Source organism: Megachile rotundata, chromosome 13, assembly GCF_050947335.1.
Source record: "Megachile rotundata isolate GNS110a chromosome 13, iyMegRotu1, whole genome shotgun sequence".
In the NCBI taxonomy this organism is placed as follows: domain Eukaryota; kingdom Metazoa; phylum Arthropoda; class Insecta; order Hymenoptera; family Megachilidae; genus Megachile; species Megachile rotundata.
The window spans coordinates 3,559,120-3,586,271 of record NC_134995.1 but is presented as its reverse complement, the minus strand read 5'-3'; the positions used below and the strand labels follow the sequence as shown (position 1 = coordinate 3,586,271).

The following is a 27,152-nucleotide window of genomic DNA, read 5'->3' as shown; positions in this document are numbered from 1 at the left end:
AATAGGAGCGGCGCAGGAATTTCGATTGCATTACTTTCGGAACACACCATGTATCTAACAAAGCGCACAACGTTCATGGACGATTATCCTCGTTGTAGAAGAATAATCATGAAAAAGTACTTTATAGAAGAGGCATGTGGTATGATGTCAAAATGTTATGCAAGGTCAGAATCATATTATCAGTTCCCTCGAAGAATATACATCCAAATTATTGATCATAGATTTAGCTCTAATGCTATATCATGTTTTAAAGATTTTTGAGTTTTGTCAGCTGTTGCCTCCACCTAAGAGTAAACACTTTAATACATATATTTTTATATATGTTCTGTTTAAACGATACGTAAATTTGCAGTAAATTATGTAATAATTTAATAATTTTATACTTAACAATCATTTAAGTATAAAAACAGCTCATTCGGGCTTCCGAATTTTCCTATGTCCGATGTCAAGTACTAAATAAGTGTGTGTGCATGAGCATCAGGGATGTTATGACAATCGGAATATTTTTATATATCGCAAAGTGAGAACAAAGGCTAGTGTTCACAAAAACGAGCGTTGAAGTCGGTTTACTGAAAACGTGCGAAATTTCAAAGGAAACATCGAGAACGTTCTGCTGACGTACGGATAAAGGACCGTGTCAGTGGAAAGAAGGCAGAGCAGACAGAGAACTCTGATATAATCAAGGTGATCGCGATGATACGATACGATATGATATGACAGGATACGATACGATGTGATACGATATGATACGATATGATACGATATGATATGGTACGATAGGATTACGGTCTTCGAAATTAGACTACGATTATATGGTTTAATACGACTTTCTTTGTATTGCGGTGTAAATGTATATGCAATATTGTTATATAATAATACTCACACACAGCACATTCCTACATTTGCTATCTTGCATAAGAAGAGTTCATTTAGATATTATATTACTTATTTTACAGAAAGATGAATCATTTATTGTAGATTAAAAATACACCAGTAACTTCTATTTGTTATAACATTTTGTTCAACAAATCATTTTAAACAAAATATTGACGTATTCTCATACTTCGTTAATGTTCGGATTCTGATATGCTTTTTACAAGATAGGTTTTTTTTTGTATAGAAATGTGTTAAGACATCAAGGGGGCAACTTCATGATACAGCTAAATACTCATAGAGTCATTCGTAAACCGTTAGTTTTTCTTCTTTGTGAGTTCAGCAGGCCAGCCTCCAGCCAGTATGCGGTACATAAGGGTCATTTTAGAAAACAGCTATTTGTTTGCTTTAGCCTGGGTATCATAAAGTTGTATTCCAGAAGGTTCTTTAGAATTTCAGAAATTAGTGTTCACAGGGATCTTGACCTGACGGAATTTCCCCGATGTTGCCAAACATGAGTTAACGATAGCAATCAGCCCGTCACCTCCGCTCCAGGGATGTACCGCGCTATGAGCGCACTGGAAGGGGATGACACGGTATTGGTCAACATAATTTTAAGAAATGCGAAACCTAGTGTTAAGGCCCGCCCTCTTTTTACAAGGAGAAGGGGTGCGGAAGATGAGGTGACAACGAAGCTGAAGCTGTCGGAAGAGATTAGATTAGTAAAAGACTTGTATCAGTAACGTATAAAATGAGCAAACTCCTTGTATTAGAACAGTATTCTCAGACCATATTATATTAGTCAGTCAAATTAAGAACTTAGTTTTTTATTTCCAAATCAGTTGGGTGGTCCTTCCAACATAGACGGCATGATGTGCAATATCCTAAACTCGGGTAATCAGAATCCCAGTTTAAACAAAATGTTTAGAATATAATTCTCCTCGAATATGAAGTTCTATTTCAAAGCGTAAACAACTAAAATTTGACATGAAAAGAAAAGGAAAGAATACTAGTTTCGACAAAAAACAACTAATAATTCATCATTCAAGGAAAAGTAGAACTTATCGAAAAAGAGTACAGTTGTTAGTAGTAAAGAAGAGTACAGTGGCAGATATGTAAGAATTACCGAGTTATATGGAAGACATAATTGATTAAAAACGTTAATTAACTGTATGTGTATTAAAGAAATAGAAACGTCAATTTTGCTACAATGCTGTGTATTTTTACTTGTTTCCGCTAAGACGGTTGCAGCAGGAAGTGTACCAGGCATTGCGCGAATCCTGATAACGATTGCCTTCAAGGACTATCGACGTGGATAGCCTACGTTCAACTTTCTGCCTTTGAACTTTCTTAATAGATATTATTAAGAGATATAAGGCAGAAGATAGCATCGAATTTAAAAAACAAAAGTGAAAACCCCGAATTTTGTATAGAAGAGAAGAATGAAAATTAAAAGAATCCGCGTTGTACTGCTGTACAATTCACTTTAAAGGCTTGCCCTCAAAGTGGAAAGACAATCAGTGTTAAAACTGTGTAAAAGAAATGTCACACATTAATAACATACATCAGAAAAAGCAAACGAAATATTTCAAATTTTCAATTCCATTATCTAGAAAGAATTCCATTATCTTTTGGTGGTTTTATGTTGTGATTAGGTCATGATAATGGTGTTATGATAATGGAACCACATTGAACACGAAATGTAAACATATCAGTAAGAAATACCGGTAAGTACAGTAATACGAAATATTTGAAATATTTCGTTTGTTCTTGACTCTGAATGGGTTTCAAGGTCATGATATGATACATCGTTGAATTCGTTTCGATACGCTCTTTCATATGATATAAAAAAATATATACCATTCTATTAAAAAAACTGAAGGTTACCTTCATATCTTAAAAAATAGTATAAACACAAAAAAAATACATACTTCATTATGTTGATTATAAAAAACACTATCACTTTTTCCTCTTTCATTTTTTTTTAGTACCAATCGTTTATGAGAAAAACGCTGGCTAGTAAATCGCTGAACACCCTGTATACAGCAGATATCATTAATGATATATGAGAGACGTTGCCTTAATCTTAATACACGCTTGAAGAATAAACGCTGCAAATGTGGTCCCAATTAGGTCGACAAATGCCAAATTCGATGTTGGCAATACATCGTCTATTCTATCTTTTATTAAGATATACAAAGTCCTTTAAATTGCAACGAAATGAAGTATAAAGGGCTACGTCATACTTACACCGATAAATGATAAATCTTGGAATATTTAAATAGTTTTAAATTAAAACAAATTTTCGGGGGGTTTTGGCCCATTTTAATTTGAGTTAGGCCCATTTTGCCTAATTATTACTGCAGTGTTATGGTGAAAAAAGAATGTTAAAATGTTAGGTATATTTTGAATTTAGCGATCTAATTATACAAACTGCAATTGGTATCATACTCAGAACTCGATTTTTATGCAAATATAATTTTGTTTTGTCACATTTGAACTGTAACGTGCATCACGAGTCTGACTCGATCTAATAAGCAAGGGGTTAAGAAAAAAGTCATATGTGGCATAGTTTAGCCTGTACATTTGCATATGTAAGTGAGTGGTTAGTATATAGTGTAGGATATGAGGGTGAAGGGGAAAACATAAATATGTTTAACGAGAAAATTAGCAATTTATTTAAGAACGAACACACACACAAAGGAGAACAATACTTCGAGCGAATTTTGCAGGTCGCAACCTGTCGTCAATAAAAGACTATCCACATAGACTTTGTGGAAAAAATCCATGGTAACGGTTACCTTTATGGAAAAAACCTACGATAACGGTTACATTTATGGAAAAATCCTACAAGAGTTTATAGTCTATGCGATTTGGCTAAATGAAATGCAGAAGGCAGGAAAAATGAAGAGAAGGAAGAGTACGCTTCACCTGCTAGTGGACTTGCCGGTAAAACATTTCAACATACCCGTGCCTTAGACACGGGCAGGAAAAAACTGTTTTTAGGAGTCGGAAGGCTCGTTACGCACAAGCAAGAAAGCCGGTATCTATGCGCCGTCTAGCGGCGATGAGCGAAAGAGTGAATCCGCCATAATAGTATTGTAATTCTTGAATTCTATCGGACTTAACATTTGAGCTTTATCGGACATTGCCATATAACGGAACAAAATTTTTCGTCGAGGAACAGAACACTGTTTCGGGAAGTCTAATTGTAAGACTATTTTCAATTTCATCGCTAACTTAAAAGTAACACTGTATGGTAAAAGATGGAATCCAGCATTTTTGTACAAATACAGCGAATTAGGCTAAATTGCAAAATAAATTTCACCTGAAGACGAAATATCACCTACACACAAATACAAATTAGCGCACCTCGTTTATTACTGGATATAACTTTAACATACTGATATATGTGATTGTGAAGAACTAGGCCGAAAATGCGGTTACAAATAGGAACTCCAAAAGCATTTGGATAGCTATAATGTACTACAACAAAAGGCTTCCTTTAAAGTTTCATCCCTAACTTCAAACATCGATTTTTTAAACGTTCGAGAGGCATATAAAACAGTTTCTTTGTTTTATTGTTAGTATTAAAATTTATACATTTGTAAAATTCCATTTGATTGGATGACACGTACAGCTGTATGTGAATAAGAGTGATCTGACACACCTGGAATATTGCACAACATGCCGTCTGCTCGAAAGACCACCCAATTAATGGATCAGGACCAGAATAATTATGGATTGATTCCGATATTGAATATTATTTATTCATATTATTATTACGTAATGTGTGGTCTGGGAAGGTGTAAATGTACAGGGTGTTCTAGCTTTTTCCGGCCAAACTTTGCCAGCGTGTTCTATACGTAAAAGTAAGAAAAAAATGTTATATGAATATCTGCTCTTAAATGTTTTTTATGAGTTATAACTAATAATACAAAATTATAATGAACTTGCATATCGTCGGCATAGCGTACGTATTCGTAATAGTGGACGTCATTTTCAAGTGTTAACTCGTTAATAAATCGTTAATAAAAAATATGGATATCAACTACGAGAGCAAGTAGACATAAGAGATTATGTAAACAGAAATATAGATATTCATAATACGTTTGTACGCAGTGTCGACGAAATACCAGTTCATTATAATTTTGTATTATTAGTTATAACTCCTTATAAAAACATTTAAGAGCAAATATTTATATAACATTTTTTTCTTACTTTTGCGTGCAGAACATGCTGGCAAACTGGGACACCCTGTATATGTGTCATAAGTATTAACTAAAATCTGTATTTTGTATCGATGTGATTAGTATACTGAATAAAGAACTAAGTTAAACTGAACTGAAATAAAAATTTCCCTTCGTACCCTCTCTTCCAATGTGCCCTCAGCGTGTTTCCTCCTCGGAAAGGCGATACAAAAATTCACTAGATGGGCGAAATTAAGACCCATGGCAAGGGTCCCTGGTGTTGGCTGTTAATCGTCACTCGCCTAGTGCTACTTGAAAGTTGAAGTTGTTGAAGATGTAACATAAACACTAAGTCCTGATCCGTGCCATAAATCTAACCCCTAAGTACACACTAACTGTATCTTTTCTTGATAGACTAACTATTATAACACCTGATTATCCTGAGTTAAACTTTTGTAAGAAACGTAACTTCGAATGGACAAGAGGTTATGTATAACCATGTAAATGTTTCAGTTGTACTGTATTACACACCTACTTTCTTTATTATTATGAGAGTTGAAATCTTTCTTTTTATATTGATACAAAAATAGATACCAGAAAACATCTTTGTTGGCAGTTTTTACTTTAATAATTTAATTATAATGCACTTATAAACTATATATAATATATATATATATATATATATATATAAGTATATGAAAATATGAAATAACACTTAAATTGAACAAGAAAGGGTTTTACGCATTACCTCATCAAGAAACAGAAGAGAATAGGACCTATATATATATAATACCTATATATGTATATATATGTACATATAGGTATTCGCAAGAGCGTCGCGTCCCCCTTTTACATTTATGACATCTAGTGATAGAAAAAGAAAAAACTAACTGGCGCCAATATCCAATATTTAGATAGTACGTTTAACAATCTTCATGCTTGCCTTAAAATTATTTAAGCTATTGCTCTTGTTGACATGCTGTAATCAACGTTAAAATGCATGAATGTAATTATAGAAATGTCTCAGATAGGTTCTGAACTGAAGCTGTTCGGTCATCGTAAAAAATAATTGTTTAAAGGCCAATATAGAGTTAAATTGTTTATATTTTATTTACAGTTTATATTTTATTTAAAAATAATAATATTTTACGAATCTCAACGGTATTAAGATCTTCACTCTCACGAAGTTCGTTTCCTCTTTAACCTAAAAACGCCTACTCACACAATAACAAGCTAAAATACCGCTATCGTAAGATTGAAATACGGATAAAATTTCACGAAATTCTTGTGATATATTTCCTCTCTGTTCAGTATTACTGAGAAAAAATCTGCACGCAGAGTTAACAAGTGATGTCAGGTTATCGTCGCACGCTACGGTACCAATTGATGCATGTGACACACAATTTCATTTGTGTCAGTAACTTCTGAGAAGTGAGTTATACTCAGTTCTAGGATGTAGGTCAGCAATGATCTCTTACCTTAGATATTTTTCCGGTTAATGAACAAGACTTTACTGTATGCGACAAATATGATTAAATCCTCCTATTTTTCGAATTTCTCGTATAATGTAGTGCTTAGTTTTGTACTCGAAGTTCATGCCTGACGTAAAAACCTCTTTGCTACGCGTTGGTTGAATATCTTTCAGTTCCGTTTAAGATATTGAAAAGGACAGAGCTTTCCGATATGAGTGTTGGGTATGTGAAACGGTTTAAAGCAATGTTCCTATATTGTCAATCACAAGTGCTAAAATTGAATTTTACGAGTGCTGGAAAATATATGTAAAAGTTAAGAAGTTGGCAAACCGGTATAAGGATACCAAAAATTTCGATCTCTTCCTAAACTGAGAGTTAAAACGAGAGATTGGTACATAAGAAAATGAAATTATTCTTTGACCACAATTATTTCTTGAAAAAATTCGATTCTTTCATTACGAAATCAAGTGTTTTTGACTAAAAGAGACATCAATCTGTACGATGACATTAAAATGGCGTTTAGACAAACTTGCTGTTATCTGGGAAGGTACATTGTCGAAACTGTTGCTTTCAAAATAGCATGTCGAAAATTGTCTGGCGTGGACTGATGGAAATAGCGATCGTAATTGGAGTGATGTGGTGTTCACTAATGAATCTTTGTTTTGAGCATGGTGTTCTATCAGGCGTGCTTAGTATATTCATGGAAAACGGATGATTCAAAAAATTGTGACACATCCCATGAAAGTGCATATTTGGGGTATAACGTACAAGCTTGTAACTTTATGTACGCGGTTTTGGGACTTGTAGGTCCTCACAGATAGTTTGTGTAATGCGAACGATCTAAGCGCCATCTAGCTATGCGCGCGTTGATCAGTAATGGGCGATCGTCGGTTTGTTGTTCGGCCGCAGAGGGATGACGACATAATAAGGATTGGCGGAGGATGCGTCGCCGATTTTTCGAGAAATCGCTGTAGTTGTTAAGTGACGTAGCAAGGGGATGTGGAATATAACATGAGGAAGAGCCTCGCTTCGTTACTTTGTTTTTTGAAGAATACTTCATCACTTCGTTTTTTTCAAAAACACTTCGCTAGTCGAGAGCAGTTGGTTACTTTGTTTTCCGAACAACTTGTCAGATTTGTCACGATATACGACAATAACATACAATTTACTCAGAATTGATACACGTCTTAATTTTTCCACCTGAATAAAAGATATTAAATTTATTTGCATCCGTAAATATAGTTTCTTTCCAAAATTAATATCTCTGTATAAATATTCTCTAGCGAAATCTAATCTCTTTCTTCTATTCTTCTCATTTATAAGAGACTTATTCCGAGCTGTATGATCGTGAAAATGATGTTTTCCGAGTATTCTTCTTACTATTTCGGGATTTACACTTTTCCCTAAATATGTTTCTACTTTATTAGTAAGTTTGGGTGCACCAATCTTCGGATTCGCTTTAATTTTTCGTACTATCCATCTTTCCTTGTATACGAGGTCTGTCCCAAAAGTATCCGACCCTCTTTAAATTCTTCACACCTGACAATTTTAGCGTCACTTACCGGGTATGAGTATCAACTGCAAAGCTTTACAAACTCCCACGATATCGCAGTTTTCGTTGGGACGCCTTAGTTCACGTGCAACGTGCATTTGTTTACGAAGCGTTTTTTACGTTCATCGCATTCTACTGTTGTGAAAAATGACGGAAAGATCGGAGCAACGAATTTGTATCAAATTTTGCTTAAAACTCGAAAAGAGTTGTGCGAAGACCATCGAAATGATGAAAAAGGCATTTGGGCACTGGTGTATGAGCAACACACAAATCAAAGAGTGGTATAAGCGGTTCAAAGATGGCCGCACATCTGTTGATAGTAACCCACACTCTGGGCGGCCTTCCACGACAACAACACCTAATAATATCGAACGTGTGCGACTTGCAATCAACGAAGATCGTCTATTGACTGTGCGAGAACTAGAATATGATGTTGGAATACCAAAAACTAGTTTTGGCCTCAGTTTTGGTCAAGCGGTGATTGACTTCTTCATCACGATAACGCGCCAGCGCATGCATCGAATCTTGTGCAGCAATATTTGACGAAGCATAAAGTCATACAGCTCCATCAGCCTCCGTACAGTCCTGATGTAGTTCCCTGCGATTTTTGGTTGTTTTCAAGATTGAAAATGCCGCTCAAGGGATACTAACTCGATGATAAAGAAACGGTCGAAACTAATACGACGAACGCTCTAAAGGCTATTCCGAAAAACGAGTTTCAGGACTATTTCCATAAGTAGAAAGGTCGTTGGCAGCGTATTCTACAATCAAATGGGGACTACTTCGAAGAATGTCACCAGCCCGATGACGCAGGATAACACCAGTAGGGAAATATGAAGGAAGGTCGGATATTTTTGGAACAGACCTCGTACCTTGAACTTTTTGTTTGAAGCTTCTTTTGACGCATTGCTTATTCTATTTTCGTTTTGGTTTCGTTTTGCAATATACTGAACAGTACTGGTACTGCTACTTATAATCTTCGCAATTTCACGATAGCTTTTTCCACTTTGAAAATTTCTTATAACTATTTGCAGCTCTTATATTAATGCCTGCCTCATTATCACTATCTTTCGCTTTATTTTTCAACTACGAACTTTACGAGATTAAACGACAATTGCGAATGAGCCAAATAATGTAATCTTTTATTTGTTCCGTAATTTTTATTTATTTTTCAGGGATTCCCCTTGGGGAATGTTAAGAAATATACATGTACTGTGCGATTTTAGCTATGAGACGTTTCCCAGCCTGAATCTTAGTAACTTTATTTTTTTATATTTAATCAACTTTGTTTCTTTTGATATTACTACTGCAAATAATAGGTAATAACAATAAATAAATACAGATACAGTTACAATATATATTCATAATATTTTTTCTATATCTTTCCTAAATTTTTTCAGAAGATGAAACGTATTCGTATATGTGATGTACTAGTTTGGCTCTGACTCACTGTGTACGATGATTCACGTCATTCTATTTAAACAATTTCCTTTCATCTTTCTTTCGTTTGTTTTTCACGCATCTAATTCAAAAATTTCGGGTCAAAACGTTCTGTCCATTCCCTTCACATTCATACTTTGCCACATTTATTTCTCTAACCTATTAGGAACAGCTCTTGCCGGATAACACCCAATACTATACATTATCTTGCTGGAGAACACCTAATACTATACATTATATTTATCACATATGAAGTCCTATCGAGTCACTTTTTCAAATAATTTGTAAAGAAAATACAATAAACAATGATTTGGGTGTAATATGTAACAGTCGGGCATGTATAGTTAAGGTTGATTTTTACAGAAATCCGATGTATTGTAGAAATTACAAACTATTCTACGTGCATGTATTAATTATCGTAATCAAATGCGTGTTACATTATTATATCTTTTAATAGGTATTATTTTATTTACTTTTGTATTTTGTACATGTAATACACTGGTTTTAGTAACATTTTTTGAACAATTGTGTTATCATCAAATTTCGGACGAAACTTTTTCCTTATTGTCAGATACACTTGATCTTATGTGTTGCAACTTGTATTATTGTTTACTATTTTGGTTGCAGTATTTTAGCGATGTATCTAAGCTGCAGAAGCAATAGCAGAAGCTAAAATTAAACGTTACGAATAATAAGTAGGCTGAAAGCAACCTGAGATATAAATCAGAATAGTTCGTTTGGAAATTAGGAAGAACTGGATTTAGTGTTCAAACTGTCCACGAAGGTACACAAGGCTTGTGCCGATATTCTTGAACGTTCGGATTATTATACTTATGATAACTGCAAATTATATTGAACCTGCATTGAAGTAAAACAGTAAGTATTATACTACTGTGTTCAGTACAAGATTAATCACTTTACAAACTCATATACCACAGTTTGACGTTTATTTAAGTTAACTATCATAATAATGTTGTTTTGTGTCGTTCATTATGAACTTATAAATAAAATAGAATAAACGGATTAAAACATAATTTTTTCTTATTTAAGAAAAACCTTGAACGACACTGGAGAATCTCCTATATTCACTCTTGCAATATCATGTGTATGTTTCTCTTTTTATAATTTACATAACTTTCTAATAGAGTTAGAAATTGAATTTTAAATTAAACGAAGAATATAAACTTTGCAATATGCCTAATATAAGAGAAATAATTCATTATTATAACTTATCATTGCTACAATTTAACAATTCTATACCATGGATTAAAAATTGTTAATTATTCATACGAAATCAAATTCACAGGTCTACTGTAAACTCCTGTAGTAAATTATTCAAAACGTACATTTTGCAGATGCTTTATACATTCTGTGTATAATAAAACATTCAAATTTAATCGAGATTTACTTTCACAATGCAGGCACATAACTATTACATTAAATTTGGTGCCGTACCTATTGAATCTGGCGCCAATAATCGTAGGTATTGATCATCGAAAGATATGAAACGATTTGCAGAATTCAGACAACTCCGACGAAATACCCATGATCGCTTGAAATTAAAACGATGCAATTCCGATGACCACAAACAGCTATAATTAGGCGAGCGTTATTCGCGGCGTGACGTTCTACACGTTCACCACTCAATTATTCCCGTGGTGAACAACAATGCTCCATGACGTTCTGTTCGGAATGATAATTGGATATCGATCTTATCGCAATGAAATATAATTCGCGTCTGAATTCCCGCTTCAGGATTTGTATGTCCTTCGGCTGTTTATGGAAGATCCATTGTTTTTCGTATCAGATGAAAAGGAAGGGTACAATTATTAATTTCGGCAACTTTAAATTCTAGCTTCGAAAGGGAAGATAATAATAGGCATCGAGATTTTTATTTAAATTTTATTCCACTATTGAGAAACCACTCTGGAGAAAATAAGCTAAATAGAATATCTAATATAAGCTGTTTATTTTTTAACCGACTTCGAAAAAGGAGGAGGTTACTCAATTTGATCAGTATATTTTTTTTTTTTTTTCTATGTATGTTCGCCGATTACGCCTAGCTGGATGAACCGATCGGAATGAAACCTTTTGCATCTGGTAGGTTCTGACTCCCCATTGGTACCATTATCAAAAAATTTATCATTTTTTAATTGCAAAGTATTGTTATTGCAAAAAAACATGATTCTGAACAATTTTATTCCTATACAAATTTCGCGGAAAGCTTTTGTTTTCGAGATATTAGCAAAAAATTGTTATTAACTTTTGAAATCAACTTCGAACGATTTTAATGTCCTTCGAATATGTTGTTAGGGGCGTGGTTCTGGACAACTTTTTCCTCTTGCATAATTGACGGAAAGCTTTTGTTTTCGAGATATTAGCGAAAAACTATTGTTATTAATATTAGTGGAACGCCCCGTGCTTTGCACGGGAAAGACAAGAAAGGGCAATTACAATGCACTGTACCAAAACACTAACTAAGCTTTACCGCTCTGACACGCGACTTATACAACAAGATGAGTTGACGTTGACGTTGGTGTATTATTCCCATTGCTTGGTACAGTCTCCGTATCGTTCTAAAAATGCATCAATTTGATTTGTTAGAAAATTTGTTGCACAGGATCTGCTATTATTTTACGGATACTTTGACCCTTGCGCAGTTCTAAACCGTAAGAGATACACATGCGCAGTAAATTTTTGCAAAGAAAGTTAACAAAGAACAAATGGATGAAGCACCCTCAATCATGATGTTATTAGTTTGTACTTGTCTCTGAAAGAGTGTCCCTTACTTTTTTTTCTATGCATGTTCGCCGGGTTTTTTTCCTAGGTGGGTGGTCGGATCGGAACAAAGCCTTTCGCATCTTGTAAAGTCTGACTCCCCATTGGTACCATTACCAAAAATTTGTTCATTTTTTAGTTGCAAAGGATTATTGTTGCAAAAAAAATTGAAAAACGAATATCCATGTTGTCTTTTACTTAATTATGTTCATGGCATTTACGCAGACAAAAAAAGCCCGGAAGAACTGTCTCACAGTATCCTATACAATTTTTCCCATTCCACTAAAAAGCGCGAAATAAAATAATTTTAAGAAAAAAAATACACCGACTTCGAAATGCACTAAAAAGTATAAAATAATTTCTATTTCATTCAATCATACAATTACGTCATAGATATGAATGAACGAAGTCGATTCAATTTCATTTATATCAGAAACGTTGCGAAATGAAGACGCAGTCGTTACATTTACGTATATTACCAGATATATCTATAATGGTTCGTATTCTTTCTCAGGATTTATTAATTTCCAATACGCCATACCACAATCAACTGGTTATTAGCAGCAACGTTTAGTGAGGTATTTTTAATTTTGCGCCGCCTCCGAAAAGGTTGAAATGTATTTAATATACTACCTAACGAGTAAATAGGTTGCATTCATATCTGTGACGTAATTGTATGATTGAATGAAATAGAAATTATTTTATACTTTTTAGTGCATTTCGAAGTCGGTGTATTTTTTTTCTTAAAATTATTTTATCAAGTGAGGCAAGTCCATTTTGATATACTAAAACTTTCATCGTTTAGCCAGGATGTTAAATATTATTGAATAATAAATATACGTTATTTATTATAACAAAATACAACACATTTATCTGTTAGTGTTGAAAAACAGGTTTACACTCGTTGAAAAACAGGTTCACACTCCTATAACATTCCTTTTATTATATGAAATAACTTCATTATGCAAAATTAAATGAAATAACCCCATTCACACTTCTTCTATATTACAATATAACGAAAATAGTTCTTAACATGAAATTCTTTATTAGTAAAATTTGAATTTGAATTTGAATTTATATTATACCTGTAGCTATCCTTGCCTTAACTTGACTCCAGTAGTGTACATTTGGTCACACCGCAGTAGCAGAGTATTTTTCGAAAATAAACAATATTCTTCACAAAATTATGTTTTACAACATCTAGTATTATTCTTGCGGATTGGATGTAGACTCTCTGTGTTAAATCGATAAAAATGAATTCCTCAGCAGACCATTGGTTCTTGACCCAATTTCTCGGTTAACATGACTTTCTGCTCAATGAACGAGAATAAACGGAGGAAGACTTTTTAATTTAAGTCTAATTAATTTTTAGAGTACATTCCATCTACCGATTTCATTCGCTTTTATTATCAAATTCACATTGTAAATTTGATTATCACTATGATAATAAAATAAAATAAAATTGATTATTACTATGATAAATATTTGTAACGCAACCATCATATACTTTCATTACGTCGTTGTATTTATATATTATTTAATTCTTCGTTGAGCTCGGAAGCCACACAAAATTTTGTAGACAGTGAAGATAGCTATATAAATCGCTCAACTTTGGGGATAGAAACATTTAAAAATGGACGAGCAAACATCGTTGATGGACTGTGTGGTGGAAGCTCTTGCGAAGTTTCAATACAATTCAACCGTTCAGCTGGGAAATTCTCCCTTATCCAGCGTACAATCCAGATTTAGCGTCGATCACGTTTTTACTTCTCTAAAATCTACCTTTCAGAGCGCAACTTTTAGGACAACGATGAATTAAATAGATAGTATAAATGGATTCTAAAAACAAACTAAAAGAATGTTTCGTATTTCTCTTAGCTCGTCAAACATAACATTGTTTTAAACAGTATATTTTAGTGAATTAGCCAGAAATTGGTTTTTATTATTTTAATATAACAGATAGTACAGTAGTGAATATTTGAAAAAAAATATTGTTTAAATAATCCACGTCAAATCGATAAAAATATATTGAATACATTAACAAGAATATGGACAAGACTTCATGAAGACTACTATGTGCTTTAGCAGCGATACACAATGAATATTCTACAGATGGTCCCAGTAAATATGATACATAACTTTGAAAAGTCGGATTCATTTAAAAATATTAATTCAAAGTGATAGAATAAAAATTTGTTATATATGACTAAGTTTCTTAGAGAATATAGCGTAAGTAGACATTTTTCTATCGTTTGAATTACACATGTATTGGTAAATCCCCAATTGAGAGAGATAAAATATGGGCAACTAATTTATTTACAAATTTGTCTTTAACTACAATTTAACTACAATTTTTATTCAACACTTTTGTAAAACGAAATTTTCTTTTGACAACAAATAATATATTATGAGCAATTGTTAAGCAAGCAATTGCATACCAATGAAAAGATAACTAGAAGTTTCTTAAGTTACGTGCATCAGTACTTATTTATATATGAAGCTAATATTTACAGCCTATTTTCTCGGAAACAAAATATTATACAAATAAATGTTATGTTGTCAGATCGGTATATATGTTACACAATTTTTAAAAATGTGTCATATATTCACGTAATATTTTTATATTCAAAATGAATTTCATATAATTTTTGCATATCGTACTTAATTTCATAACATTATTACCATTAATAAACTCCTTTTCTTACAAAAATCAAAAATTCTAAATTTTAAACGTGAGTGTTGCATTAATGTTTGCGTATTCTAAAGCAAATCATTTTTTTTAAAAGAGGATCTTCAAAATTTCAGATTTATAAAAGTGGAACGTTCCTTCAATATTCTTAAAGCTTAAAGTACATAGCATGCTAAATCAAAAGTAAATCTCGAAATTTGAATATTTCACGAAATTATAGAAATGCATATGTGATTAAGTCACACGGAAATATTATATTGAAAAAATATTTAATTGTTTATAAGAATGAAAATTTTTCTCTGCTTAAGAATGTAATATTTTCTTATCAAATATCATATGACGTTAGAACAACTCGAAGATTGTGGTTGGACCAATAATCTCCGAATCTGTTGTGAATGGCGGTTGTAAAATTTCTTTTACTCTTTTTCCCAAAAGTATATTCCTGGAATTTGCTGACATAAGATTTCTGGACCCACTCATTCGATTCCATTGAAATTTGGAAAGAATATTTTCCATAAAATATTTTAGAACGAAGAGTGGTATTTTGTTCATAGTCCAATTAATAAATTTCTACAACAGTTTAAATTTCATAAAAAAAAATTACTCTTCAAAAAATTGGTCACCTATTAGTCATTAAAATTACAAGGTGCGTTTAAATAGTTCGACGATTTCTTTTATGCAGGGTGTTCCATTTAAGTTAACATTATAAAAGACTTCAAGGATGTGTGGTTTGAGAAAAATCATGGGCATTTCCAAGGTTATTTCAAAGTTATCTTGTCTCCTTTTATCATAAACCCATATATGTTATTCCGGAATCATATTCTACGTGAAAAAATTCACAACTTTTGTTTGATACGTTCAATATTGAACTTACAATGAAATTTATTAAAATATCTAGTTCATTATTTATATTTATATAAAAAATATTTTTTCTATTAAAATGACAACGTTACTTTCTTCTGAAAGCAAGAAGAATTTTATTTCATTTAAGAACATTACAATAAATGCTCGAAATTTTTAACCTCAATTTTTAGACACTTATTAATTTGTTTAACCCTTATCGGTCGTAAGTCACCTCTCACGTGACTACACTTCTTTGCCGTTGCGGTCACACGTTACGTGGGAGATGACAATGATGTAATCTGTGGAAATTCTAATTTTCTCAAATTCTAATGATTAGAGGAAAATTACATATCTTGAAATAAAACAAAACATAACGATTGCTTAGTATGTTCTAATCGTAAGTTGCCTGGAAGAAGAAAAACAATAATATACTTCTGTGAAACGTGCAACAGAAAACAATTCCTTCATGTTGGCGATTGTTTAAAAAAATATCATACATTCAAAACTTATAAATAATTATTTGAAACTCATATATACAGGTGTATTTGTAATACACCTTCAAAAAATAAATAAATTCTAACAAAAATGTTATTCTTATAATACTGAATATTTTTCGTATATTTATCGAAAGCAGCTAAAACCTACTGAGAGTCAGGTATCAAAAACTAGTGACCAATAAGGGTTAATAAAAGACTCATGAACAGATAATAAAGTTCTTTTCGTAATACTACAATACGCAATTATAATTTGCCCTTTCATGTTTTCTGGTGTAGAAGTATATCTGTTCCTTAAGAGAACATCATAGGAAGTAATCGGGTGATATTAGATCAGGTGATCTCGATGGCCAAGAAACTGGATCACCTCGACCTATCCAACGATCAGTAAAATCCCGATGTAGTACTTGCCGTGTAATACGTGAATAATGAGCTGGGCAACTGACGTGTTGAAACCGTATGTTTTGCCAGTCTGCTAGACTTGCAATTAGTTCTTCAAGCAATACGGGTAATTCGCCATCCAAGAAGTCTCGATATTTGTTTCTATCTAACGTGCATCAATAATTCTTAAGGTACTAATGATACTTGAAGATGTAAGCCTACCAGATAATACATTGAACTTACAACAAAATGCGTCAAACAAAAGTCGTGCATTTTTTCACATAGAACATGATTTCGGAATAAAAAATATGGGTTTTATGATAAAATAAAACAAGATGACCTTGAAATAACCTCGACCACGCACATGCATTCAAAAATTAGTAATGCCATTTGACTCTCCACTCAAAATACTAAAGGACACGTGTCAATTTTTTTTTTTGACATCACACATCGTCGAGATTTTTTACAATGTCAATTTAAATGGGACACCCTGTATATCATTTATCACTTTAACGGCCGCTCAAACAACACGTGTGTGATAGCCGGAACAACCGTTAACGACCGCTCACACAACATGTGTGTGATGCTACCGCCGAAGGTTGTTGTCCAGTGCCACACTTTCTGTGTGATAATTTACAATATGAAAGTAAACAAGTGTAGATATTGCTATTGGCTTCGTATTTCATTGCCACGTCTTTGATTTTAGGTAATTATTGCCTATTTTTAATTTTACATTTTACACTACAGTGGTGTACCATGTAAATTATGGAGCAAATGTCGGCGCTCTACGAAATATTAAATTTGTTGTTAAAATGTTGTCGTTTTTTGTTTTATGTTAACTTTTTCGTGAATTTAATAAAGTTCTTTTAAATTAATTCTTCAAAAATACTGCCGGCCCCTGGCGACGTTTGACTGCATAGACGTGCGGTCGTTAAAGTGTTATTCGAATGTTTAATGGCATTTATAATATATCGCCTTCAAAATATTTACATTTATGGATTTATAACATGTTTTTTCCAAATTACGAATGTTTCCTTATGAGCCGATTTTGGAATCCGCTTCAGTTCTGCTTGCGGTTTTATAATTATGTCTCAAATATTAAAACGTCGCCCTTTCAGTGCTCGTGAGACGAGGGAAAAGAAAAAAGTCTGTTGACAACTTTTATGACCGAAAGTAATTTGAAGTATCTCCGCTATTTCAGATGCTGTTTTCTGAAAGTTAAATCAAAATTTTATGCACGTTCTCTGCAAAATTACAGTGCATGGTTAGTAGTAATCGACAATGCGAGGAACACAACTTCAACAATTCACTTTTTGCATTAATGACAAATTTACGATCTAAAAAGGTGTAAGTTTCAACTACAAAAATTTTATTATGAAGAAATGATTGGGTTAAAAGTTTTTTAGAGGACGTTTTAATTTTTTAATTTATGGAGAGTCAAAAAATGCTAATTAGACGTAGCCTACTTTCTCTTTTCTCCTATGTTTGTAGAGTTAGCGGTGTCTGACTCGAAACCCTTAATTTACTCGACAATTTCGAAACTGATTATTATAAATAATTGTTGGCATGAATATAGGAAAATGATCAGATATTGTAATATGTTGCAGGTTTCCTTTTTATTTGTCGCTTCTAACATCAGAAAACTTTTTGAACACGCTTACTACTACAAACTTCACGTCCCAAGTAATACATTTTTTTTATAATCAAAGAGAAGTTTTTATTCGAGATGTTACAATTCTTGGCAGCAATCGCGGCTACGCCTTCTTGGCTCAATGTTCCAATAAATACAGTTTTAAAGTTGGCAAATAACTTCACCATCTGCAACATTTTCAATTTCAAAAATTGAAATATAATATTAAAAGTTTCGTATAATTATTTATCCTTTAACTGGGAAACGTCACAGTTGTTGGTTCATTCCTTTTGATAAAACTTCTGATGAATCAAGTACAAAAATTGGAAGATCCATATTTGACTGTTTTTTTTTATTAATTATTTAATTTGTAGACATACTACATCATTGAGAAGTAGTGCAGTAGGTTATTAAATTTTTTTACCACGAGTTCAAATCTGATCCTTTCCTTCATTTTGATAAATTCTTTCTTTTCTTTATTTATTTTTATTTATTATTTATTTTTATTTACCTTTATTTTGTGTACATATTTTTGTGTACTTTTATACTTTCGTTTAAATATTATTTTTAATTTTTGTTGCTATTTTTTCCCGTAATTGTGTTATATTGTGTATAATGTATAGGATTACACATATCGTAATATGATCGCTATATGTATAGCTATAAGTTGCACGGAATACAACACTGTTATAGTAAATTAAAACAAAGTAAATCATAAATCATTATTAATAAAAAAGTTAAGCGAAATATCAAAAAGTAAAGAAGATATGAATATATATAAATAGTTTACAAAAAAGAGAAAGAATTATATACAAATGGAAAGAAATTTAAAGGGTATAGCCGGATAAGGTAGTCAAATGTGCCCTTGAGTCGAATTAGAAACCCAATTCGTCAGTCGGTAGCATGTCCAAAACAAACATCTCACACCAAGTTTCAACTCTCTATCTCATCCGTGGGGGTAGTAAAAGGGAAGAAACGAAATTCCGGTTTTTGGCCCTTTTTGCCTATTTAATTACGTACAAAAATTCTCCCGACTTTTTTAATTGTCAAATCTTATGCGTTGTAATTTTTAAAATTTTAAATGATAAGCCTTCCAAATCCAAAAATTTAGAAATTCTAAAGTTTGTAAATAACTGGCTTTCATAATTTTCAAATTCATAAATCTTTTTTACAGCAAAATACAAAATTCCTGAATTTTACGCACTAGAAAAACTCTCTTTCTTCAAACCTCGGTACATCACATTAAAAAGTCGTTACAGTGTTTGAAAAATGATATTATGTAGATGAGCTATGATTTAATAAACTTTTACGTCTTTAGTTTTGTTAGTTTCGAATGCACGTACCTTTTTATTCTCTACTTCTTTCTGTTCTGTGCAGCAAAAACTTGCAATGTTTTATACATGACAACTAAACTGCCATCATTATTTTTGTTGTTGTATAACAGTAAATACAACCCTAAGCTATTTCAGTATAAAAATGATATACAGGGTGGCTCACCTCATTTTGCCATCTAGATTTGCGTCATTATTATTACTCGTAGCAAACAATGTTTTAGATGAAATTGAATGATTTTTTGGGGGGCATATGCCGGTGGTATATTTTTTTTTGTATTCGGACGTGTAAAGGACATATGAAGGTCATTAATGTTTTTTAAAATGAAATCATATATTTTTTTTATTGCATCAGCTGATATTTCTTCGTATTCTTTACAAAAAAATATTAATCTATTTATGTGAAAAAATCATTAGTTTGGGAGCTATTTTATTAGGTTGGGGAATAAGTTCGTGGCGTTTTGACATTTTCTTTTTTTTACAGCGACATTTTGCAATTTGCAAGAAGTTATAATATTCATTCGATAGAGCTCTTTCTGCTCTATAAAACTGTGTTAATCGTTTTTTTAGTAGATTCATTCGTCATTGCTATTGAGGCTTAGAAATGGAATATCAAGAAGGTAAAAAGCAGCATTTTCGACACCTGCTCTTCTTCGCTTTCCATCGCGGCCAAAAAGTTGTAAAAAGTTGTGAATAGTTGCTGAAACAGGCCGAGATATTTGCAATGTATACGGAGAAGGTGTCATAGGTGAGTCGACAGCACGGAAATGGTTTGCAAAATTCAACCTAAGGTTAGGCAATAAGTTCGTAGCGTTCACTTCGTGAGGCACCCAGGCTCCCAATTTTTCGACAAATCCCATTGAATGGAGATGATTGAGAATAGTTTTGTGGTCACAGTTCATTTTTTCGACCAATTTACGACTAATTTGAGGACCATCCTGCTTCACACGTGCTCGGAGATGCTCTTCGTCGAACTCAGAAGGTCTTCCGCTGCGGGGCGGGTTTTCGACGTTAAAATCGCCATTTTTGAATTTTGCAAACCATTTCCGTGCTGTCGACTCACCTATGACACCTTCTCCGTATACATTGCAAATATACCGGGCTGCTTCAGCAACTTTTTTGGCCGCGTTGAAAAGCGAAGAAGAGCAGGTGTCGAAAGTGCTAATTTTTACCTCCTGGATATTCCATTTCTGAGCCTCAATAGTAATGACGAATGAATCTACTGAAAAAAACGATTAACACAGTTTTGTAGAGCAGAAAGAGCTGTATCGAATGAATATTATAACTTCTTGCAAATTGCAAAATGTCACTGTAAAAAAAAAGAAAATGTCAAAACGCCACGAACTTATTCCCCAACCTAATAATTCTAACTTGACAAGAAATCGTGACTTTCTGGTCAATATTATGAATTACCCTAACTGAACAGCAAATATCTTTCTACATACTTCGAGAGGTCACGTGTCACCAAACGAATTGTGAGTTTTTCTTTTTTTTGTTTGTTATGCAGTAACAGTGAAATTTTGTCTCTGTAACGTCTCTAATACGATGAATACGACGATACGGTGAATTATCACTTCCGAATGAAGTATTCTAAAGAAGGAAAGATAGACATGTTATCAGTTTATTTTGAAGCTGGGAAAAGTGCTACACATGCGGAAAGATTATACACTACGGAATGTTAGTAAGTCATTCATTTCTCGATTCAGAAAGTGTTCTAATGCAAATGGTCGCCACATTGAACCTTTTCTGTAGATAGACATTATAATTAAAATATCTTCTAAACTAAAGATTTTTTTACATAAATAGATTAATAGTCTTTTATAAAGAATATGAAGGAGTATCAGCTAATGCAATAAAAAATATATGATTTCATTTAAAAAAACATTAATGACCTTCATATGTCCTTTACACGTCCACCTACAAAAAAAATATGCCACCAGCATATGTCCTTCTCAAAACCATTCAAATTCATCTAAAACATTGTTTGCTATGAGTAATAATAATGAGGCAAATTAGATAGCGAAATGTGGTAAGCCACCCTGTATACTATTCTAATTCATGTATATGTATCAGGTTACTATTCTAATTGCGCTCACTTGTATAATTGTGATTTCTTATTAATTTTAAGTTTTAATGAAAAACACTCGATATATAAGCATGTATTTTTATCTTTTTACTTTGCATAGTGCACAATGAACTATTTTAAATAAATAATACAATTCTTTTTTGAAATATGTACCCGGAAATTTTTTAATAAAACGGTATTGAATCATTAAAGTTCAATTCTGTCCGTTTGATATATCATAAATTATAATCTCGTGTCTGTTTACGTATTGAAAGACTTTAATACAAATCACATGTTGAAAAGACTGTTACCGCTGTGTACAGCGAGAATAACGAAACTTCGTTACTGCGAGACAATACTGTCACGCATGCCAGACTAAATTCTGTGCCAACACCAGGATGAAAGCTGTATAGCGAACAACCGTTATCGCGGCAAATTGCACATTGGTTCTATCACGCTATGAAATTCTGCAATAACGAGGATGACCGCTATCCGTTACGACGTTCACACCTACCCTGTTTTCGCAACAAACGACGCGGTCTGCTCAGATATAAGACCGATATACATATTTCTCACTTCAATAATATGTTCCTTCAAATTTCTCTACAAACGCTGATCGTGACTAACGTCGAATTTCGTTCATACAGCTGGAATTATGTAGTTTACGTTGAAATATTTATTAATTTTCTATGACTTTTCGATTCAGTTATAGATTAACTAGTCTACACTAAATATTTAAGTAGTCTTACATTGAAAAGAGGATAGGTATCTGAAGTTCATATTATTATATTGATCATATATCATGTTTTATTTTATATCATATCATACCACATCATATAATATCATGTCTTATTATGTCGTATCATACGATGTCATACGGGGTGTGACCCAAAAGTAACGAGACTGGTCCAATAAATCATTGTACCTATAGAATCAGTTCTCCGTGACATTATCACCTTCAAAGTAGTCCCCTTCAGCATTCACACACTTATGCATTCGGCGCTGCCATTGCTGGTAACAATTCTGGAACGAGGTTTTTGGAAGTTCTTTCGGGAGATTCTCCGTTTTTGCCTGAACCTCTTCAACTGAGGTGAAATGGATTCCCTTTAAGCAAAATTTAACTTTAGGAAATAAAAAAAAGTCGAATGGATCCGAATCAGGTGAATAAGGAGGATGCCCCATCACAGTAATATTTTTGCTGCTCAGAAACTGCTTGACAGACAGTGCCGTGTGAGCGGGTGCATCGTCCTGGTGCAACAGCCATCCATCGCTCCACAACTGTGGCCTTTTTTCCTAATTTTTTCATTAAATATTTTTAGTACTTCAATGCAATAGTGTTGGTTAACAGTCTGATCACTGGGAAACCACTCAATCATTACAATTCCATTAATGTCGAATTTTGATTTTGACATGCGTGCTTTTTTGGGTTTTGGGATCCTGAAAATTTCCACTGCATCGACTGGCGCTTACTTTGTGGGTCATAGGTAAAAATCCATATCTCATCACATGTTACAACAGATTTCAACAAATTTTACAAGAAACTTGATGTTTATTCGCTGTTCGGTTTTCCGGCAGAATGCAGTTGCGCGTGTTCACTAAATAACACAATACTTCCAAATGGTATGACCGATTCAATCGAAATTTGCAACATGGATAGAGGAGGTATGTGGGATGATGCCACAAAAACAATTGCTGCCAATTCCATTGTTTTTTCAAGATACACACCGGGTCTCGTTTCTTTTGGGTCACACCTCGTATAATATTATATCGTATCATATGCCATATAATAATATCTCATGTTACATGATATCATATCATGTCATATCGCGTCATACATATGTTATACATCATATACCCTATTCTATCATGTCATGTCATATGCCATATAATAACATGTCATATCACATGATATCATATCATGTCATGTTATATCATATTAACAGTTTAGTTCCTTTTTTTTTAATCATATATTTTGATTGGCTTTTACATATATTATGAAGGTAATGTTATAAAGTAATGTTGTAAATGTTTTCTTTGACGCTTGTTATTAATTAATAAAATTATCGAATTACATAAGTTAATTACCTGTTGTTAAAAGTGGACCCCATCAGGTGTTGTACACGATTAAATGTTAATCTGTCTTTATTGTCGAAGACAGATATTCATTTTGTGATGTTTCATTTTGTAATTCTACAACGTTAACAGCATAATGAATTTTCCGGTACTAATTTATCACAGCTTCTTTTCAATGCCGAATTTGCGAATATCAACAATATAAGAAAATCAAAACGTAGACATGTTAAGAAGGTGTTATTTGACCAATAAATGTAAATGCTCCGATAGAAGGGTTTATAAAATATAATTTAAAAAATAGCGTAAATATGGAAAATATTTTTATATCCATAAATTTTTAAATAGCTGTGTTATTAAATATACAGATATTAGCCTCTGCACTTCTTTTTTTTCGGATAGACTTAGAATATCCAATGCTTAACATTTAGCTTCGGAACGTATACAAAATTAATGAAAAAGCATGTTGCATAATTAAGAAGGAATATTATGCCTGTATAGTGCTAAAAGCTATTTTATAAGGACCAAATAATATTACTAATATTTATAACGGAGGTTATTCGTCGAATTTTTAACTTCTTAATCATTTCTATTTTATTTAAGAATAATTTTATACAATAAGATTTTTAGTTTATTGCAAAAATTTAGTAATAACTGTTATTTTATATTCAGGTAATAAAAATTCTGAAAGAACGTATATTTTTGAACAGATATTCTGTGGAAAATATGGAAGTTACGATTACTTTTCAAATAGCATTTTTACGAAATTAAAAGCAAGATAAATATAAAAGAAAATAGATTATGAATTTTGTATGACTGTAGCATTTTACTAACATCAAAAAGAAAATTGAACAAAACCAAAAGCAATTAATTACGTATACATATGTACACTCAGAGTTTGGAGTTTAGTTTCAGGAGTAATATATGTTTCAAATTACCGTCATTAATGTTTGCCCTGAAATCACTGACAACAAATTTTACACCACTATATGCCCGCACTTGACTTGACTTAGACACGGTAAAATATTTGTACACAAATACAGCTTCATTGATCGATTCAAAATTTCAATTTAAAACTCATGCACTTTGTAAGGAAAAATCTGTATGCCACAATCGAAACTTTTTCAAAGCTGAATAAATGTTGCTAGTTCACTAGAACTTTCTCTACTTTCAAGAAAATATAAGTTTCTATACATGAAAAAAAGCATGGAATGAAAGTTTCAGCGAACGTGTTCCATTTTATAATTAATTCCTATAAAAGAAGATGATAATGGCCAAAAAATTATCACGGTACGGGGGGACAAGATTAAACATTACCAACTTCTTGGCATTTTTCAGCAAATTTGTGTTACTTCACTAAAACTTTTATTATAAAATTCTGTGTATATTTTTACAATAAATTCAGCATTGCAATGTGTAGATTATCATTTGAACTGGAAATTCGATTTCTCGTGAGATATTCAATTACATATTCGTGCACATTGCCATGTACGAAATAATGCGAGTATGTTCCGCGATATCACAAAATATATAACTTAGAACAACAAATAATGTCCACTTATATATAGTCCATTCATTGTTCTTAAAGTAATGTCTGTAATAGTTGTCTTTGTACATTACATACAGAAATTCGACTTATGTCTAATTTATTTTCACAATTCTGAACTGGCTTGCTCCGTCTTTGAATCTTCGTCCCGTGTCTTCAACGAACCTCCTGTGACGCTTTCTGCGAAGTCAGAGATGAGACCAATCAAGGGGTCCTCTCGTTAAGCATACTTCAAGGACATGGGTTCCCAATGTATCGGGCTTGAAGGATAAAGCAGTTACCACGTGCACTATAGCAGCAGGATTTATGGCGGGCATACAAGGGAAATGTCTACGGCTGTTTAGAATTAGCTTATCACATTTTTTCAAAGGTCTAACCGGGACCAACTCCGGGAAGCTCATTCGCTAATTAGATTGGACAGGGCGGAGAGGTGAATAGGTTTACAAGAAACCGAAAAGAGAACAAGTTCAGTTCAGACAATCATAAAGATTACTTCAGTCTATAACAAGCAGACACATTCAGAGTTAAAAAACCGTGAAGTTGACTATCACTCGTATGTTCAATTAGCGTTTACATAACGAAGCAACATTCAACTAGAATCTCGTTCATAATAGTCCTCATCATCAATCATATTTAATTCAAAGGGGCACTTGTGGCTTATATTTAACTATCCTTATTGTTGTAAAAGGGATAAGGAAGCGCGGTAGTGCGGGCGTTAATCAAAAGGGTTAACATCCAAATTCGCGTTAGAAAACAGAGTACATGTTCTTACCCCCATAATAAAGATATTAATTATAACCTTGAAATATGAAACAAAGATGTTTGTTTAACGATCTAAAACATTATATTTTGGAAAACAGTGGAAAAGTAAAATAATGATTAAAAAGATGATACTTCAATTACCAACGAGTAATTATTTAATCATAAGTAATGGCATTATATGTATGTGTAATAAGTATTAAACATTACGTACGTACGTAAAATATGAAATAGCAAATACAGTTAAAATACTCAGGAGTTAAACAAACGTACGTTTACCTATTTTTTCCACAGTATTTGCATTTTGTTGCTTCATTATAGAATATAATAAAAAATTCATTTTTGTAATTCCATTTTATCGTAATCGCAATTTGGAAAGATATAAAGTGCAAATCTTGAACGATCTTTTATTTCGTTTAAATTATAAATTGGTAAGTATGCATTGGTAAGTCTGAAGGTCCAGCAATAACATTTAAATAATTAAAAAACATTTACCTCATATTTTCTAAGTTACATACACGATCGCTTCGATTCTTTGTTTACCCGTTAATTGCACTGCTCAAAACCACATTTTGCAAGATCGATATAAACATACTGTGTAGCAACAAATTGAAGTGGGGTGCATACTTCTACCATTATGCACCCTATACGTTTTCGAATAAATTACGTAAAAGATATATCAGTACTTTACAAATTCGTTATTTGCATTATATTATATAAGGGGTGATACCTGTAACTCTACTCACGATTTTTCTCCTGCTTGCAGCCACCTTACCAAAAAATGTTTACAATATTTGCAGGGTATGAAGTGCACAATAGATATTAGTAAAGCAAATTATTAAACAGTTTGTTCTCTTGGCAAAGTCGGAGTCACCTTGGGTTTTTTAAGTAGGAACATACATTTTTTTTTATTCATAGCTTTAGAGGACATCGAAACGAATTCAAAATACGTATTACATGATATTTTTATTAAAATATTACTGGATTTACAGAAGTGGAAATATGAAATCAAAAAACGGTTAACGATGGAATAATAAAC

The 27,152-nt window shown here is 32.7% G+C and overlaps 1 long non-coding RNA gene across 1 annotated transcript in view; it reads left to right on the top strand.

The window, feature by feature from the left end:
* Nucleotides 1-27,152, top strand: part of LOC143265618 (uncharacterized) — a 366,308-nt gene that overhangs the window by 306,530 nt on the left and 32,626 nt on the right. The gene's annotated exons all lie outside the window — the stretch shown is intronic.